Source organism: Thermobia domestica, chromosome 13 (assembly GCF_964235325.1).
Source record: "Thermobia domestica chromosome 13, izTheDome1.hap1.1, whole genome shotgun sequence".
Taxonomy (NCBI): domain Eukaryota; kingdom Metazoa; phylum Arthropoda; class Insecta; order Zygentoma; family Lepismatidae; genus Thermobia; species Thermobia domestica.
In genome coordinates, this window is record NC_137466.1 from 110,071,842 (window position 1) to 110,090,939 (window position 19,098).

The 19,098-nt window shown below is 32.1% G+C and overlaps 1 protein-coding gene across 2 annotated transcripts in view; it reads right to left on the reverse strand.

Moving 5' to 3' along the window:
* The window catches only part of pio (zona pellucida domain-containing protein piopio), a 254,041-nt gene that overhangs the window by 175,837 nt on the left and 59,106 nt on the right, over positions 1–19,098 (reverse strand). Inside the window, exon 1 of one of the 2 annotated variants that reach the window (XM_081736235.1) lies at positions 21–263. The exons of the other annotated variant lie outside the window; for it this stretch is intronic. The gene's annotated coding sequence lies outside the window, so the exon portion shown is untranslated. Of the gene's footprint in view, positions 1–20; positions 264–19,098 lie in introns of those variants that run through there. 2 annotated transcript variants of the gene reach the window in all.

Genomic DNA, 19,098 nt, shown 5'->3' on the forward strand with positions numbered 1-19,098 from the left:
TAAAAGTAAATAAAACTTACCAGAAACTGTCGTTTAATTAAATCACACCGAAAAATCACCATTCGTATCCGTCATTGAGTTTTACTAGTTGCACTAGAAATGTTTCTTTCCCGTTGCACTGAATCACCAACGTAAATACACCGAGATGTATCGAGAGCGCGCGTTAACACCGTCTCACCTGCAGTCCGCCATTTTAATCTAAGACCAGAGTCAGAGAAGTGGTTCACCGAGACCCGCTTGACTACACCTCTTTCCTCTCCACTCTCTCTGCATGTTCAAAGGCTTTAAGCCTCATAGCAGTGACGTAAGCACTCTTGTAGGTGGAGCTGTGAGAGGCAGCGCTGATATTCGAAAAAAACGAAAGGTGACTTTAACGCCACGCTAGAAAAGTAGCCTACCTATAGTGTGTTTCTCGCTATAATGATCATGGGTTAGTTGGTGTGTGTGGGTTGTTTGACGTGTATTCTTTTTTTATTTATCTTTAGCCCACAAGAATTTGACTCATCTTTATACCTAGATTTTTAAAAAGTGAAAGTTAATTTATTAAAAAATACAGAGTGGAGTAGCTTGCAATGAATGTGTATTTTGCATTGTCTGTTTGGTAAGTATGGTACCCGGTTTGATTCTAGATGGAGCATATTTTTTTACATTGATCATGAAAAACCGGTAAGTTCTTTGACTTAAGACGTAGAAAGCTCGAGTCTAGAAAACACAAATCAGCTGATGGAACATATGTACTGGCCACATCCCATCGCTCAAAGAGCCGTTTGATCACTAATTCCTTTTCTTTTTCTGGCTGTAACGCCAGAGATTTTTTCCAGTTTAGCGCTCCTGTCCGGCAGTGAAGCTACATGTTACATGAAACTTCAGTACATGAATTCCCACTAGGCGTCAAACACGGGTCATCTTCCCAACTAGAAGCTAGACGACTGTAATGCTGAGTATGGATATGATCACAGTACTCACCTCATATAGCGTAAACAAATCTTTTTAAAAAAAGATATTAGATGAGATAAATATGAATTGGGACCGAATTCGGGACTATAATGTACGAAACCAGAAACGGACATTTACTGTTACTTTGCATAATCTCACTCGCAATTTTAGTTTTACAATATACTCGAAAATAAAACCAATAAAATTTCATCGTTATCAAAAGAATTGTCGGGCATCATTATAATTTGCAGTTTTAAAAGAATTTCTTTTCGGTGAAATTCGAAGTTAAAGTTTTGATTCATGTCCAATATAGTCTAAGACTCTGGCACTTCTAGTTTGGTAGTGTTGCGGATTGTGATGGTATGTTCTCTTCAGATGCTGAATCGATTGTTGAAATCCACTTCTAGATATCTATTACCGTTTTGTGCTATGGTGATCAACATTAAAGCCGACGATGGTTGATTTGTACAACTTCAGATTTCAGTAGAGGGTTAACGGAAGATTTTGGACCTATTTTTGGGACACTGAATCAATTGCAAAAAAAACACAAAAAACTTCTTGATTTCTATTATCGTTGTTTCTCTATGGCAATCAATATTGAAACCCGAAGTATTGGTAAAATTCAACCACTTCCAGTTTCAGTAGTGTCGGGGGGACCAGGTCTATCTAAGAAACAAACAGGTCTATCTTATACACCAGCACTGCAGACCAATTTTGGTGAAATTTCAAACTAGACCAATGTATAAATGAATATTGAATTAATTCAAAGCACTGTATGGAAGGAAAAAACCCAGTGAAAACCCTAAATTAATTTCTTAGAGTAATAAATGTTAGTAGAGAGTGCGTCATCATATGCAAAACTAAATAATTATAGGACAAGTTTTAAAAATTCTACCTGTTAATAATAGGAAATTTGTGAATTTGAATTTTTATTTTAAGGCCTTTTAGCATGTTAATAATAGGGATAACGAAATTGTTTATAATGAGATTGTGCCACTAGTTACAGATGGTGATAGCATGTTCTTTAGAGACGCTAAACCGATTGCAAAAGACCATTTGTCACTATCTATTACCGTGTTTATTCTATGGCGATAAACGTTAAAACCAGAAATAACTGATTTCTACGACTTTCGGTTTCAATAGAGGATTAGCCTAGGATATAAAATATATTCTTGGGATACTGAATCAATTGCAAGAAACCGTTTCTCTATAACTTTTGCCAGTTTTACTCTACGGAAATCAGTATCGAAACCGGTCAACCATTTTCGGTTTTGACAGAATGTTGTGGACGGTGACTGTATACGTATTTCCTTGAGACACTTAATCAATTACAGGAAACCATTTGTAGTTATCTGTTACTGTTTTTGTTTTACGACAAAAAACGTTGAAATCGGACACGGAGGAGATGGAACCACTCGTTGATATCTGTTACCGTTTTTGTTCTGATACCTGTCAACAGACAGACAGACAGATGACCAGGCGTACGAAAGGATATTACCGTTCTGTAAGTCTTCCGACGCTTATACGTACATAGAATAGTTTGGACCCTAATAATAATAGTTGAAAATTGTCCATAACTTGTATATAACATATCGAAATGACCTGTCATATTCTTTCTGGAATTAAGATGGATTAATCTACATTGTAGGATTAATTGTACTTTTCTTGTGTTGATTTTTTTTCTGTATACGCATAAGACATAGTTCCAGTTCGTATGCTTCCTGTTAATCTTTTTTCGCCAAAAAAAATCCTAAAAAGTAAAAGCTAGAAAATCACGCAGAAAAACTGCACTTAACATTATTCTTTGACGTTTTTGCATTATTCTACAAAAATCGTAGAAGATTGTTCTAATTTAGAACTTTTGCTGTTTATTAATTATCTACTCATAGCTAATATAATAAAATCACAAAAGCTATGATATGCAGATGCTTTAAAAGTCATTCGGAAAGGAACTACATTAGTTTTCCAAATGACATCAATGCACTTTGTAAATAATTGTAAAATAAATAAACTACCAGTTAACATTAAGAGATATAGAGTAATGTCTTATGCAACAAAAAGAATTTACTTGTAATAGCTATTTGAGTATAACATAAATGGCGCACCACTGCAAAGAGTTGAACATATACCTGACCTTGGTGTGTGAATAAAATTAAATTCCTCGTTGAATATTCAGTGCAAATGAGGTTTATAAAAGACAATTTGGAATAAAGACTTGGAAGTTAACTCAAGAACACTAATATGTTCAAATTATAAATACTGCATATGTAAGTCCCAAACTAGAATATGCGTTAACAATGCGGAACACTGATGGACGAAAATGTATTTACAAATTACAGTCAATTCAAGCCAAACTTGTACGTGATTTAATATAAAACAACACAGGAATCTGTCCTTATGTTGTTGAACATTATCAGTAGGTGTGCACCTGTTGTGCTCAACATAAAATAATAAATAAAAACTAAAGCAGAAACTATTACACCACTCTTGTCAATCTTATCTTATTATTATTGCACGTACTGGCTTCTAAATGCAGGTAATATTACAAAATCAAATGACTGGAAGTTAAGACATTTACATTATAAACGCCTGTCTTCTAATATTGAATAACGTAACGTTTATGTGGGAAAGAGCGCAAAGTTGTGGTTACACTACGTTCGTTGGCTAATCGAATCAAATACTACCTCCAGTTTGACAAGCCACGTCAAGCATAAATGATCTCTGACAAAAAGTTGAAGGTTGATTAGCTTCGTTATATTATCTCTGTTTTTCTCTCTGTTATTTAAAGGGCGATTCTTATCAATAGCTAGAGTTTATATTAAGAATTAGCTTCAGTATTCTTTTTTTTTTTTTTTTTTTTTTTGTTTTTTAAGTATACATAATGTATGAGACGTTTTCTTTGCGAAGGCATCACTAAATTAAATCAATTAAACAAACTCATCGGAATTTTTACAAACTATCTCAGTGTTCACGTGCACATTAAGTTCAAGGTTTGTTTCAGAATGATTATATGATAAGACATCGAATACTTAAGGCAGTCAGAGTACAAAGGGATCAAGTCCCATCACCAAACTTGTAAGAAAAAGAGAGAGAAAATATTTGCGATACCCTTAAATACATTGAAAATTTAACACATTTTAAGTTATTTACAATATTTGGACATAAAGCTTTTAAGCTTTGAAGGAGCTTCAGATAGAGATCTTGTGACGTGGGAGACCCAGATTCGATTCCTGGCGGGAGCTCATGTAATTCGGATTCCACGTTAATCAGTAGGTCCCGTCTCATATAGCCTCGCTGCTAAAAGGGACGTTAAACTCAATATCAACTCAATTCAAGAGATCTTAAAGACGTAATGTGTCCAAAGTGGCCCAAAAAGTGGACTTAATTCGCTTGTGCACTAAACGCGACATTTGAGACTAATTTGATACGTTTGCTTATGCAATACGTAAATAAATAAACAAAAATGTTTCCTGAAATCATCTCAAATTATGCAAAACATTTTATAAAATTTTCATTTTCTGCATTTTCGTTCCATTTATCATTCTTTAAGTTTCAAATGTCTGCACGTATTGTTTCAACAAAAGGTTAACCTATCCAAATGTTCTAACTGTGCTTTATTTATGCGCAATCCATAGGTTCATTAACACAGAAACAAAATCCCACACATATATTGTAACAATTTGACTGATATTACCATCAGAGCCGAGGAGTTACATTCCCTTTATCTTATGTTTTTTAATATCAATTAGGAACAACCTTCATACATATTATCAAATTTATATGAAACATGATTTGTGATTTTATTGATTCTTACCAAAGTAGCCTGGAACTCGGGGTTGAAAGTAAACAAAACCAAAGAGTAAATACACACCCTACTAAAAAAATGTTTCAGGGGAACTTGAGTCCAAAAAAATTATAAACTTATTTTTTATTAAACATTATATGTCTCATTTTTCTGGTTTAAGATATACTCCTATTTGTTGGGACTAAAATCGATGAAGAGTAAAGTAATAAACTCACTTAATAAATTTGCATTCGCTTTTACTGTGCTTGGCACTAATGCAGCTCTTCACTGTCTCGTTTGTTCGTCTTTGTTTGCGCCATATACATGTATTAATGCTATTTTCAAAAGTTCCTCAGCCTGCGTTCGTTCATGCTGTATTCGGCCAGCGAAAAAAAAGGAAAAAAAACACGCACACACTATCTCAAAGCTCACATACTACACTGACAGACATTTATGACCAAGGTCAAACAAGTTCACTCTGCGCGCGTGGAGAAAGAAATCACGATTGGTCAAATATACACTAAACAGTTTTCTGTATATTAACATAGCATAATATAGTGATAGTCTTTTAATATAATTATAATTAACTGACGATCTCGAATTCTTAGGGAGACACGGTGGCTCTGGTGCGTGGGGTCCCTAGTTCGATCTTCGACCAAATAAGTTTGTGGTGAACACTATTGTGCTCGTGAGTTTTCTCGGGCTACTCCCGTTTCCTCCCACTTTTTCATTCCACCAACTCTTCTATCACCATTCACTTACTTTTATCATCGTCTCTCTTAGCCTAACAGGCATAATCGTGGGACGTTAAACTCTCAAAGATTTCGTTTTATTTCATTTTCGAATTCTTTACACGGTAATATGTATAAATAACATCAGATTCCGTCATTGAATTTATTTCCGAGAACCACCATACCTTCAATATAAGCGTCTGTGTGACTGGTACTGTATATGCCAACTCGAAAAAAAAAGAGAAAGAGAGGAGGAACTTAAAAAATATTGTGTCTTTCTGAAAAATTGATCGGACTTAGTAATCAATAACTTTCGGATTTTCTTTACTTGCTGTATTGAAATTACCTACTAAATCAATGAATTGTCGTCATAATCTCGTTTATACGTAACATATTTGCATTTTTATATATTGTATATGTTCTATTAAAATGCTACCAAGTTATAATGTTTATAACTGTTCAATTATTTATTAAGTTCGTTAATATATTTGTTTTATACAGTTCGATGTATTTAGAAGTAACTTTTATCTGTGTTGTTTTTCTACATTAATTCAAGCATAAAGCATACATCTAGATATACAAGTATTTCATTATTTTGCTGTCTGCTATGTTACCTGTGTTTGTGCAATATTATCAAATCTGTGAATTTTAGCATAGCGAATTACAGATAGGATATTTAGAAACAAAATTTCAATGTTTTATTCTTTCCCCTTGATAATAAGGCATGTACTTTATATGCTTCGTGTACAATGTAAAGTTACGAATCATTTGCTAATAAAAATGAAATATCCTTGATGTTCACATCATCATAACTATCATCATCATCCTTCAATTAGTCCTTCTGAGAAGATGACTTAAGAGAAACTAATTGTTTAGTGACAACCTTGAATTACGTAATTCAATTTAAATCAACACCAGGGCCGTAGATAGTGCAGCAACTGTGTCAGTTGGAACGTCAATATAAAATGACTATGCATAGTAGACAATGGATCTTCTGCTTTGAATTCAAACATATGTACATGTAAGCTATAAACAATTTAATCAATATTGATCTACGACGATTACGTTCGTTCATGAAAAAAAAAAACTAATCAATAGAATCGGTGAATGGAAGAACACTACAATCCAAAAACACACTTCACGAATGTTTCAATAAGAAAATTATGTTATGTTGTACTGTACATGAAGTTTATTTTTAAATTGCCTAGCAAATTGGAAACTGTTATACCAATCCATAGGAATATTTTGTTCTATCCATTCAATAATTATTTTTGACATTAAATATAATGGTTTATTTTGGACTTTTACTGTTCTTCCACTTACTAACTCAATTGTTAAATGTCAATTTTTTATCGTTTTATATTATCATAATAGTCATATTATAATTTATTGTAAACCATCCATATATATGAGAAAATTACTTTACTATATAGTAGGTATTTCATTAGCAGCAATGGTATTAGGATGGTCAATACTAGTTTTGAGTTCTCCAAAACATTTTTACTAAATAAATTTTATTAACGGCGTTTATAACGACAAATTGTGTCAATGAAAGCGTGTAATTTTCCAACATTGTGCACATCTACTGAAGTAGCGGATGGTGGATAATGAAATTTATCTGACAAATCATACATATTGTTAGGCATGTACATTTTACAATGTAAGTATAAGGAATAACAAATACCAGTAGCTAATACATAGAAATTTTAAAAAATGACATAGGAAGCTATTGCCAATATAAGACGATGTTGTTCTCAAATTTCTTCAAGAACGTAGTTGTGCATAAGAATAGAAATACAGATATGTATTATGTAATATACACACACATGTATTTATAATATACCGTACATTAAACCGCTTTTGCATAAATGGATCTATTAAAATGCTACAATAGCAATGCTACAATAGCAAAAACGCCTGAGCTCCAACCTATAATTTTGGCTTTCAAATCTTTCATTTACGGTTATATGTGATTTCACGTTAAGCAAAGACAAACATTTTAAGTGTGTGTACTTTAAATAAATTACTTAAATAGATCTTTTTTCATAAAGTTTATGTTCTAAAATTATTGTTCAAAGCTTTTGTATTTTAATAAGCCTTCTCCAAAATCATTGCAAATGAATCGTGCCGCCATCTTTGGACTTCTTTTAGACTATATGGTTCTTGGCTTTTATATGTTTGTAGCCAATCCTTTCGACAATGAGACCTCGGAAACTATAGGCTCTAGAAAGATGACGTTTTCACTGATCGATTGCAAATTTTGTGTAGATTGTCCAGTTCTGATTGAATATTTAAAAAACATGGCCATTATTTCTTTATTACATTTTTACGGGTACACTGGAAGTGTTGAAATTTAAAAAAAAACTAAAGCATCATATCCTACGCATTATACATTCCAACATCACATAATTGTATATTGGGGTTGTATATGTCTCAGGCGTTTGCTTCATGGCCAAATAATAATGAAAAAGGAAGGATAACCATTTCTCCAGTCTAAGATAAATCTTTATTTTTTGAATGTTTTGCTCAATGAACACCATATATAACTGACATTGTAATTAATTGTATATGTAATATATTTGCTTATTAAATACTGCATGCAAGAAGAAAGAAAACACTGGTCATACATGAATTAGAAACTCCAACCGGAAGCAGGCTCAAATCTTGCAAACGGTGCGAGATATTGAGAAAAAATAATCGAAAGAAATTTCCTCTTTATGATATCCTTTGCCGATTTTTTTAAAATCAAGACGTCTTTAACTTGTGTCTGTAAAGGGACATGTACAGATGTTGCGATGAATGAGCAGATTTATGCTCATATGCGAATGATGCGCTGTGTTCTGCTAGTATATACTTAAAAGTCCATTAAGTCATGTAATAAGTCTCAAGAAGTAAAATGAGAGATTCAACATCAAACCCTTCAAGACATCCAACTAAGAACTCAAAATGAATATATACCATTAAAATCTTATACTTAAATTCAAGTGAAATACCTTAATTATAACTGTAAAGTTAAATCTTCTTAACGAAAACATGAATTTCTTAGCAAGTATAACTTCATCAAGTTCAAAATGTTACTTGTCATCTGAGAGGAAGTAAGCTTTTAGGTCACACTGTATAACTTTAGGAGTGTGTAATTTCTAATTCTGTTCTATTTAAATTAAAGTTTATTATCGAAGCTATTGTTGTATAGTAGATATATTTCTGCAGTTGTTAGTATTCAAGTTTCTAACAAAGCCAATTCACCATTTCAGCCTCGCTACACTCGTATTATATCAGAAATAGTAAGCATTATGAACACACTTCAATACTAATGAAATAATAGCATATATATAACATGATAAGTTCAATGGTTGAACATTATTTTTTTTAAAATTTCGCAAAGATTACAGTTGATTTGAAGTGATACTTAAAATAATTAATATTTTTAAATGTGTTACTTATCTCTAAAATCTTTGGGTTAGATATACTTCAGAAGATGCTATGCAATCCAGATTAATATTTTCAAAAGTGTGAATTGCTTGTAGAACATCTTAGAATATTAGGGACAAAGAAAGTTTCTTTCATTTGTTTAGTTCAAACGACAACAACGCACGAAGATAAATCCAAGTAATCGAATGTGAAAAACAATTAGCAAAGTTAATTTTAAAGTCATTTGAAATAATAATTCAGTGTTCGTTTGAAGATAATTGTTGTTTGATATTCAGTCAAAAAGTGCATATCGCAGAAATTCAATTTGTGATCTTGGGAAATGCCATTTGTTTATTTTTCTTGTTTCTCAAAATACTATACAAGTTAAAGAAAAGATTTCTTAATTTCTCTCATAATTTTTCAACCACATACACTATTTGTTGTTAACTAGTTCATCGCCAAATTGTATAATATTACTAATTTATATATTATTTCTTCGTAATACGAAACTTATCGATAAGCACACTTCATTACATATTTTTTTTCAAATTCTAGAACAAAATCGTAAAAGAATTTGATTGTGTCTAATCGTAATGAATATGTCTAAATACTATATATTTTTTCCCGTTCTATAGGGTTAACATGTATTTGTTTGGAGATTTCACTATTCTAATTCACTAATTTATCGAAAATATTGATCAAATTAATTTGTATTGAATGGTATTTTTGTATCGAAAACAATAGCAATCGTTCGTATTTTATATGCTACAAAAGGATGACTTACATTCCCTTATGTGTTTGAAAAGCAATTATCTTCAAACAATTTATTCTTTTAATTAACGTCGCATCAATGACAAAGCAGTGATTCAGCTAATCTTCACAAGGTAACACACCCTTTTTCTTATCCCGGAAGCAGGAAATCTTTAACAACTACGAACTGTTTGTTCATAAAACAAAAAATGTTTAACTAAAAAAGAATATTTTACACTTCAATACATTGCTAACATTAAAAGATCACTTCAACACATCGCTAGCACTAAAAGATTGGAATTTGTATCCATCTCTAATGTTACTTGCATTCTTACGTGTATCTCGTCACGGTAAGAAAATATTAAAATCTGATTTACATACGGGTGGAGTAATTTACATATGAAATCATTTACTTTCCCCGTCTAATGAACTTTTTAAAAAATATTCTGATAATACATATCCTTAGCTATACAGAAAGGTTAGCCTTGTATAGGCTGCCCAATTGTCAGGCAAATGAAATTTCTTGTTTACAGAAGTAGGAGTGGAAGAATTACATGTTTCTTCCCCTTTAGTCAAAATCGTTAGCTGGATATTTGAAAATTTGTATATTTCTATTCAAAATTTTACCCAATTTAATAAAAGAAAATATATTAGCAGTGTTCTAATGGTAATTTTCTATATATATGCGTTGAAAATTAGAGATATATGACTGCAACGCGAAGCATAAAATAACTAAATAAATAAAATCAGAAACCGAACAACTACATTCACCCAAAAGTAACCTGTAGAATACTTGAGGACAAAAATTCCTGAGAAACAACTTTTACCAGTAAAAAAGTTTTTTTATGAAAATTGAAAGCATAGGACATTATAGTTTAATTAGCTAATAAAATATCAGTTGACTGCCGTATTACAATAAATAAAGTACGTTAATAGCTTATATTGTCGTTTTTAACCAAACTGCCAATGGGTGATTATTAGTTTCTTTTCCTACTACATCGTTTCTCTTCCTCAAATTATCGCCAGGTTTCTCTTTGTGTATTAATTACTGTCATACATTAGTTACAATTATCTTCTTAAGGAATACAAGAGAAAATACTTTTTAAAAATATTCTGTTAGGCCATGATTTTTAGTGCTCCATTTTAAAAAAAGTTGATATACCATTAAATACACGCAATCCGACTTTTTTCTTCATTCTACGCAAACTTCCTTCTATTTTTGTTTTAAACTTAAAAATCAAGCAAAGCAAAAAGTTTTGTAATGACAGGAAAGAAATCAATTCGACATTTCAAGTGATTTATTTGCTTCATGATTGTGATGAAGAGTGTAACATGAGAAGGGGCTCTCCTGTACTCAACAGGACATTTGTGATTTCACTGGAACTTGGATTTTAATAAACTTTTTAAAAAATCAGCCTCAAGCATGGATAATTTTTTAGTGTTGTACCTTTGATATGATAAACTATGATTACATACGATTCAGATTCCACGTTAAGATATAGGCTCGCAATCTCGTATAAGTGCTGGCAAGGAAAGTTGAACTTTAAATAAACAGTTAAACAAGGATCAATCAGAAAATATTGGTGTTGACGTCATAAAATAGTCTTAAGAGGCGCCATTGCATTAGTAGTTGAACATTTTGTTTACTGTCTTTCAGGTCTTAAAAAGTTAGTACAATTAAAAGATAAAATTTTGAAAGGCACAACTATTTAAAATAAACTTCTAGGTACTTTCAGAACACGAGTTATTAGATTATGAAATACTAATTTAACTGTATTCAACTGTTTACAGTCTTTCCAATAAAATATAAAATTTTAGGAAATTCTTGTGGTCCTATAGGCACTAGTGTAAAAAAAAAAATATTAACTCGTTGAACACCTTCGGGATTTTACTATCTGATCTTGAAATCTGGAAGCTTAATCTTTAATTGTCGAGTTTATAAGAGACTGATAGGACGAATTATTAAGCATTGCGTCATTTTGCTATATCGTAATCGCTTAAAAAATATGGATAGTGTCAAATAACACATATCGATAAACGTGATGTTTATTTGATGGCCATTGTGCACTATGGATGTGAGATGTGGAGATTTTGAGTCGTTGCAGCGTATCTTTCTGTTGACTTTCTCTCAGAAAGTACACTTCCTCAAAAATGACACAATGTATAAGGGTGTAAGGATTGAGTTTGGATCTAGATATAATTACCTATATAAAGTAATTTGTTTTAAAATATTAGTAATTCGTAGTATATAATTTTCTTAGCAACAAATATGTGAAATTGATTACTTGTTTATCAGGTAGGACGACAATGAAAGGTAATACATTGTGTACTGTTCAATACCAACGTTCAAATTCCAAGCTATATTATACATCCATCTTCCCCTAATCTGAAAAAAAAAGTGCTGTCTCTTATTGTAGTTCAAATGTTTCTTTTTCCGAACACTTTAACTTTAAAAGTTATTGAAGACAATTATATTTGTATATTAAAACAGGAAAGGATTGCTGTATAGTATTTCATAAAGTAAAACCTTAAAAACTTTTCCCGAGAAAAAAATTGTAATGGACATCTATGATTTTCTCCAGAAACTTCTAATTCTTTACTTCACTGAAGCACACGTAACTATCCGGCAAAATCCACTTATTTGCTTGTGTAGTCTTCTCTACTATAACTTCTGTAAAAATAAATAAATGTCCAATTACTCGTAAATCAAGCTTTTGGATGTTCTTTCAGCTTTCCTAATCAGGTTTGTTGCTTAGGGTCAATATCGATCTAGGGTTAGGGAGTGATTCCATATCCTGCAATTTAAAATATATTCCACGTTCGATTTCATACACTTGCTTACGTTTCCTCTAAGGCTTACCAATCATTTCTGCTCCTCACCGTTGAGATCGATCAAGAACGAAGGGGTAAATTTAGCCTCCTTCAACTTGAAAAATAATGTGCCATAACAACTCTCTTCTGATTTTCAAAAAAAAAAAAAAATTTCTTTGCTACTTATAAATCAGACTTAACGCTAGGGGTTGAAAATGTAGAAGAAAGAAATGAATTCACCCTAACCAAACATCGAAGACATGCTTCTCATAACTAACTCTGTGGCCTATGGAACCCGGATCTTCAATGCCACATTCACAAAAGCTCTCCATCGAGTTCTATCCTTCGCCAACTGGATCCAGTTTCTACTTTGTATTCCTATTTCTGCGACATCCATCTTAATATTATCCTCCCATCTGCGTCTAGGTTTCCCTAATGGTCGTTTTCCGGTTGGAATTCCAGTTAGAGCTTTGAAAACTTTCCTATTTTCTTCCATTCTGGCTACATGGCCTGCACACCTGAGCCTCCGAGATTTGATGATCCTAACAATGTTCGGTAAATGATATAAATTATGTAGTTCCTCGTTATGAAGTTTCTGCCATTCCCCATTCCCGTTTTTCTTGGGTTCGTATATTAGTCTTAGGGTCTTATTCTCAAATACTTTCAGTCTACGTTCTTCCCTCAAAGTAAGCAACAACGTTTCGCAACCATGCAGAACAACAGACATCATTATCGTTTAATATATTTTAAGCTTCAAATTTCTCGATAATGTGTTTGACGACAAAAGATTTTAAACTGAATAATAACACGAATTCTCTGCTTTTAGTTGACATTTAATTTCTTCGCGAATATGGTTTTGGTCTGTTAATATTGATCTTAGATATTTGAAAATATCCACTTTATCGATAGTATTATTAGATATTTAACGCATCTATAATATGCAATATTACTATCCCGACGAACTTCCAATGTTTCTCATAAAAAAATAAAATAAATAAACCCGATATTCATAGAACGTAGTGTTATCTTTAACTTGTTATTATTCCTTATTGCTTTAGATTGAAATTGATGGATGCTAAGAGAGTGAATTTACCTCAAGCAAAATATAAATAAATAAATATTTTCATTCAAAATTTGATTCAATTTTTGTTCCTCTCTTATTAAATTTATACTATAGGCGTGCAAAGGCCCAATGAGCACAAATATACGATTTTTTTAAAAGTTAAATAGTAGGTACTTTTGTATCAAGTGTTATTTCATTAGAATATAAGAATAGAAGAAAAATATGCCTTCCTTACAGCTTTCAACATAGAATGTTGTATATGTGTTAAATACTTCTAAATAAATAACAAATGCATTTCAGTACTTCTGTATTTAATGTATGCTTATAAAAAATATTAAATAGACTGTAAGGAATTTTAGACATTATTACTATACTCTACTATAACAAAACGATGTATTGTCACTCTAATTTAATCTCTATTATAGTTTAATATAAGTAACTTTATGTATCTATTAAATATCTGCAAATACAACACTTAATTGGGATATCAACTGCACGTATACGATACTTAATTAGGATATATATCACACGTAGGATACCTAATTAGCTTTGCATATATTCCATAATATCTAGATACATACATTGGCATCTACCGTGTATTCGTGATATAATAGTATCAAATTAAGTAATGATAATAGAAGAAAAAGTTTAAAAAAATCTCTATGAACGTGCAAAGTACTTCTGGTAAGTGCAGAGGTGCATTGCAGTGTCTTGAACTCCTGTTGTATCAGTGACGACCGCAATTACACGCTTCCATGCTCTTGAGTCTTGTAAATTCACAGGCTCTCGTTCCCAGGGAGAAGTAGTTTAAGCTCGGTTTTTTATTTCTTATTTTCAAATACTTCTCTTATTTTGTATTATTTGTTGTACCCACAGCGCTTCTTTATAAAGCTTAGAAGGCTGGAGAAAAGCTTACAAGGAAACTTCTTTCATATCAGGATATACGTATGTACTACTTTGTTCAAAAATTCTGGGCACCCAAATCTCTTTGAAAATCCCTGCCCTCCTACTTACAGTTGAAATTAAAAGTTGAGATTTTTTTTTTTTTTTTTGCCAATTGAGATATTCATTTAGAGCCAAAGTATTAGAATCTCTTACATACGGTTGTTAAGATATAGCATTCTAAGTTAAGCTTGGTGATCAAGATTTTTTTTATCAAGATTGTACATATACATAAAGAGTATATAACCAAACCAAATTGCAAAACTGATCCTATTTTAGTTTAAAATATTTACTTATTAGCCATAAATAGATCATTTTACTCACAACTATCAACGAAATGGACAACTTTTCTTACAATTTATTAAAACTTGACTACGATCAATATTATTTATTTTTTTTCTATATTTACAGAATATTGGTTTACCAAGATGGCTAAAAAGTTTATATCTTTTATAACATTTTCATTAACCCTTGGGCTACCAACGGGGGGATACTTTGTGTCCACTGTAGTATATTTTTTTGTAATTACTCTGCTAATCGTTTCTTTAAAATTGTAAGAAAATGTGTTATTGCTCAACATGTTTAGCTAAAGTGTATACCTTAGGATCGTTCAAATTGTATGTATTGAATGTATGTGTGTCTCATAAATTTACTATTTTAAGTTGGTGGGCACAAAGTACCCCCCGCTGGTAGGACATGTGACTGACATTTAGTAGTCTCTCTCCTAGATGGCAGTATAATAAATAGCAATATTCCGATTTTTCTGAATTTGGCGGTTAGTCTTATTCTCTGTGCTGTTCATTTTGAGAGTTTCACGTTGGTGTGTCTCATAAATTTATTTTAAGTTGGTGCGCACCTCCGTTGGAAGGAGATGTGACTGACATTTAGAATTGCCACTCCTAGATGGCAGCATAAATAGCTGTTAGTCTCATCCTGGGTATTGTTCACTTCAGTCCCTGTAGATTTTTGTGATAGTTTCTAATTAGTTTCTTTAGGGAGATATATGTAATCTTAACAGGTAGGCACAAAATACCCACCTTGGTAGTCCGCGTTACAAAAAATACCTAGGTAGTGCGAGGGTTAAAGTCACTTTAAAAACCACCATTTACACCATTACTAATTTACACCATTGCTAAGTAGCTACTTGCATTTTTTTAAGGCTAGCCGGAGGCTAGCATCCTTTTAGAGGGCTACACCCTCTTTTAGGTATAGGATGTGAAAGGATAGTTCAGGTTCATAGAAACAATGGTTGGGCTAAGTGATATTCTTTAGGGATCCTTTATTATTCTTATTTATCTGAAACCAGGACATTATGCTCTTTGCGACCATAATCATAACGTTGGGGAAGGTATTCTACGTTTATTAGACAGAACTTGCAATGTAGATTAATTGGTGTCACACAGAAAGATATAATAACAATGACTATGACCAAGTACATACAATAACAATAACTATTAAGGTAAGCGCAACATAATGGGATACAGTAAATGATTATTATTTGATATGAACACATACAAAATAATTAACATATAAAGTATTAATCAGATAATAATGAGGGCGAAGAATGGGATGAAGTGCGATACACGGGACAACACAGGGTTATGTTAGGAAGACGAATGAGTGTCATCTTCTGCCTAGGGGCATCGCTACTTGCATGTTTGCTTGGGCAATTAAGGAATCTTCAATTTCAATTTCCTGTGAGAATACTTGCTTCGAACACAAAACCGAGTAGTGTAGTGGCTCGGATCATCTTTTAAGCAGTAAATCCTGTATTAAATAGTCTTGGTGCTGAAAATGGATGTTAACTTCAATAAATCAACCAACCAAATTACACTCAAAAAGTGCTCCTGATTCCACACATTTGTATGAAAATTCGAGAATATATGCATCTCCCAAAAAAACATGTAAATATGTCAATTATCTTCTATGATGTATTTATTAAAAACTAACTGTTTCCAATATATCAGAAGTTCAAACTTTGATTCATTAATGTTTTTTTTTCAGTATTCCTTAGATACAAACGTTTTAGTGCATAATTCCATCCAAACTAGAATTATACACAGAAATATGCATTTATGAAACCAAGCAGTAAGTAGAACATAACTTTCAATATACTTCATATAGTTAACTTAAAATATGATCTAATCGTGAGAAAGTTATGCCAATGAAAAATTACGGCAAAATACACGGTTTGAAGATCAACTTGTAATAAATGACCAAAATATGTTAATACATATGTAGTATTTCTGCTCCTGCAGTAATAATATCAGTTACTATGCTGTACGCCCATTGAAATCACCTCTGACAAGACACGTTTCAAATTCCGAGAGATGAAAGATCGGAATATTAAGTAATGAAAACACCACCCATTGCAAGGACATTCATACCTATGACGTCATGCGTCATCTTGTACTTTTAGTTTCCAGAAGGTATGTCTAACATCGAAAAAAAATGATAATTCTGTTTCAAGGCACAAATATTTTACGCGCAAACACATGAATATTTCATTCAGTAGCCGGCAGAGAGAAAGACAGAAGAAAAGTATACAATGATAAGTATATTTCTCTATGTTACTTGTCTTGGTTTAAAATTACAGAGCAAAATATTTATAAACTACAACTTTCGTGCTTTTTAAGTTTAGTTTTAAATAAATGAATGAATGAAGATGAAATTGTATTAATATTTGTCATAATATACTTATGTTGGTCACTGTAACTAATAGTAATTTTGCAGAAGAATTTTGTAGTTAATTTGTGTGTATGCATTTTTCCTTCCTTCTTTCTGTAGTAATCTCTATTCATTAGTCTTTCTGCCTACGGCGGGAGCTCATGTGATTCGGATTCCACGCTAATGAGTAGGTCCGGTCTCATATAGCCTCGCTGCTCAAAACGACGTTAAATTTTTAAAAAATCAAAATTAAATTTCTGCGCACATGGGATCCGATTCCCGATGAATTAATATAGTTGTCTTGGATATTAGTCCAAATTAATAGTTCGTATCTGACTTTACAAATATGGGTATCGTCTCATATTATACCTTTTATTGGAAAAGGACGTGATATCAAACAATCGAAATAATTCATTAATTCCTTCTTTACATTCAATATTAATTATTTTGGAAAAGTAAATGTTGATAAATAAATATATAGTTTTTTTTTAATTCATAAAAGTCTTTGGCTACAAAGAAGACCCATACTCAACTAGCTGTTCCGTGGTGAGCGCATCAAATTCCAGTTCCAAATTCAGAAAACCACAAGAATGATTTGAAATTTATTAAAGAAGTCTGAATATACATATAAAATTTAACAATAAATAAAAATTAATTAGAGATTTTACTTCTTCATTCACATGTTAATTTAGCGTTATACAGGGTGTTTGAAAACAATACGGTCAACGTTTGGGAGGTGAATCCTGTTACTAAGATAAGATTTTAAAAATATAGACCAACCTGGGTGCAGAAATCCGTCATTTCGGAGTTATAGCCTGCCGATAACATGAAAAAATGAACTTTAAAGGTTCAAAATTCAACACTATGTGGCCTACCGTAGTCGTGTCAAGACTTCACTTAGGAACAAGTATGTGCTCTATCCAAATTTCCATGTTTCAGAATCCTGCGATACTCCTGCTACAATTTTCATAGATGTAGTTGGTGAGTACTTCAAAGTATATGCCTGTAGCCAAACTTCCTCTATAAAAATTGTTGGTGCGTGAATATCACAGGATTCTGAAACACGTATTTTTGGATACCGCACATATTAGTTCCTAAGATAAGTCTTTGCCCGATTTCAGTAGGTACCATAGTATTGGAACTATGGACCTTTAGTTCATTTTTTTATGTTTTCGGCAGCCTATAACTCCGAAATAAAGCATTTGTGCACTCAGGTTGGTCTATACTTTTCGTCTTAATTTGGTGTCAGGAATTACCTCCCAAACGTTGTCGATGTTGTTTTGAAACACCCTGTAGATTCTTATAGCAAATCACATCAAACTTTTACATATTTTCTAATAATAATTAAAATCTTTCAGTTAGTGACAAGAAAATAGGAGCCGCCTCATGTTAAGGATACAGACTTCACTCTTACTTTCTTCAATTTTAGGTAACAATTAAGCAATGAAGAACAAAAGCATAGAAAGCGCTGTAGATAGTATCTGCAAAACACGATTAAGTTTCCAAGAGCAGCCACATATTAGAGTAATTAGAGTGTCAGGCAATTGTGACGACATAAGCTGTGCATCCAGAGTTCTAACACAAAGGAAAGGTCTTGAAACAGTTATTAATTCTTGTAGATACTATTTGCCTTGCTTTCTAAATTTTCGTCTATTTTTTTTAATAAAATAAAAGTAATTGTATATGATCCACAATCAATGGACCCATCTGATCTTGACCAAACAAGACATGTGTTAGTAGATCTTGCTAAGTTTCGTACGAAATATTACGGTGAGCAGGCTTTAATTCTGAAGCTATGGGCCACCAAAATTTAGGGTTATGTTTCGTTAGGGTCAAATTTTCGAAGAAAAAAAATAATGTGTATCTAGTTGCTACTTGTAACAAATATATGTGGAGAAAATTTGTTATTAAACGTTAGTTTAAGGAATAACAAAGTAAATGATTAGATGGTCAATTTGCTATGTATAGTGTGTTCTTTAAATAAAAATGTACTAAAGTCAATG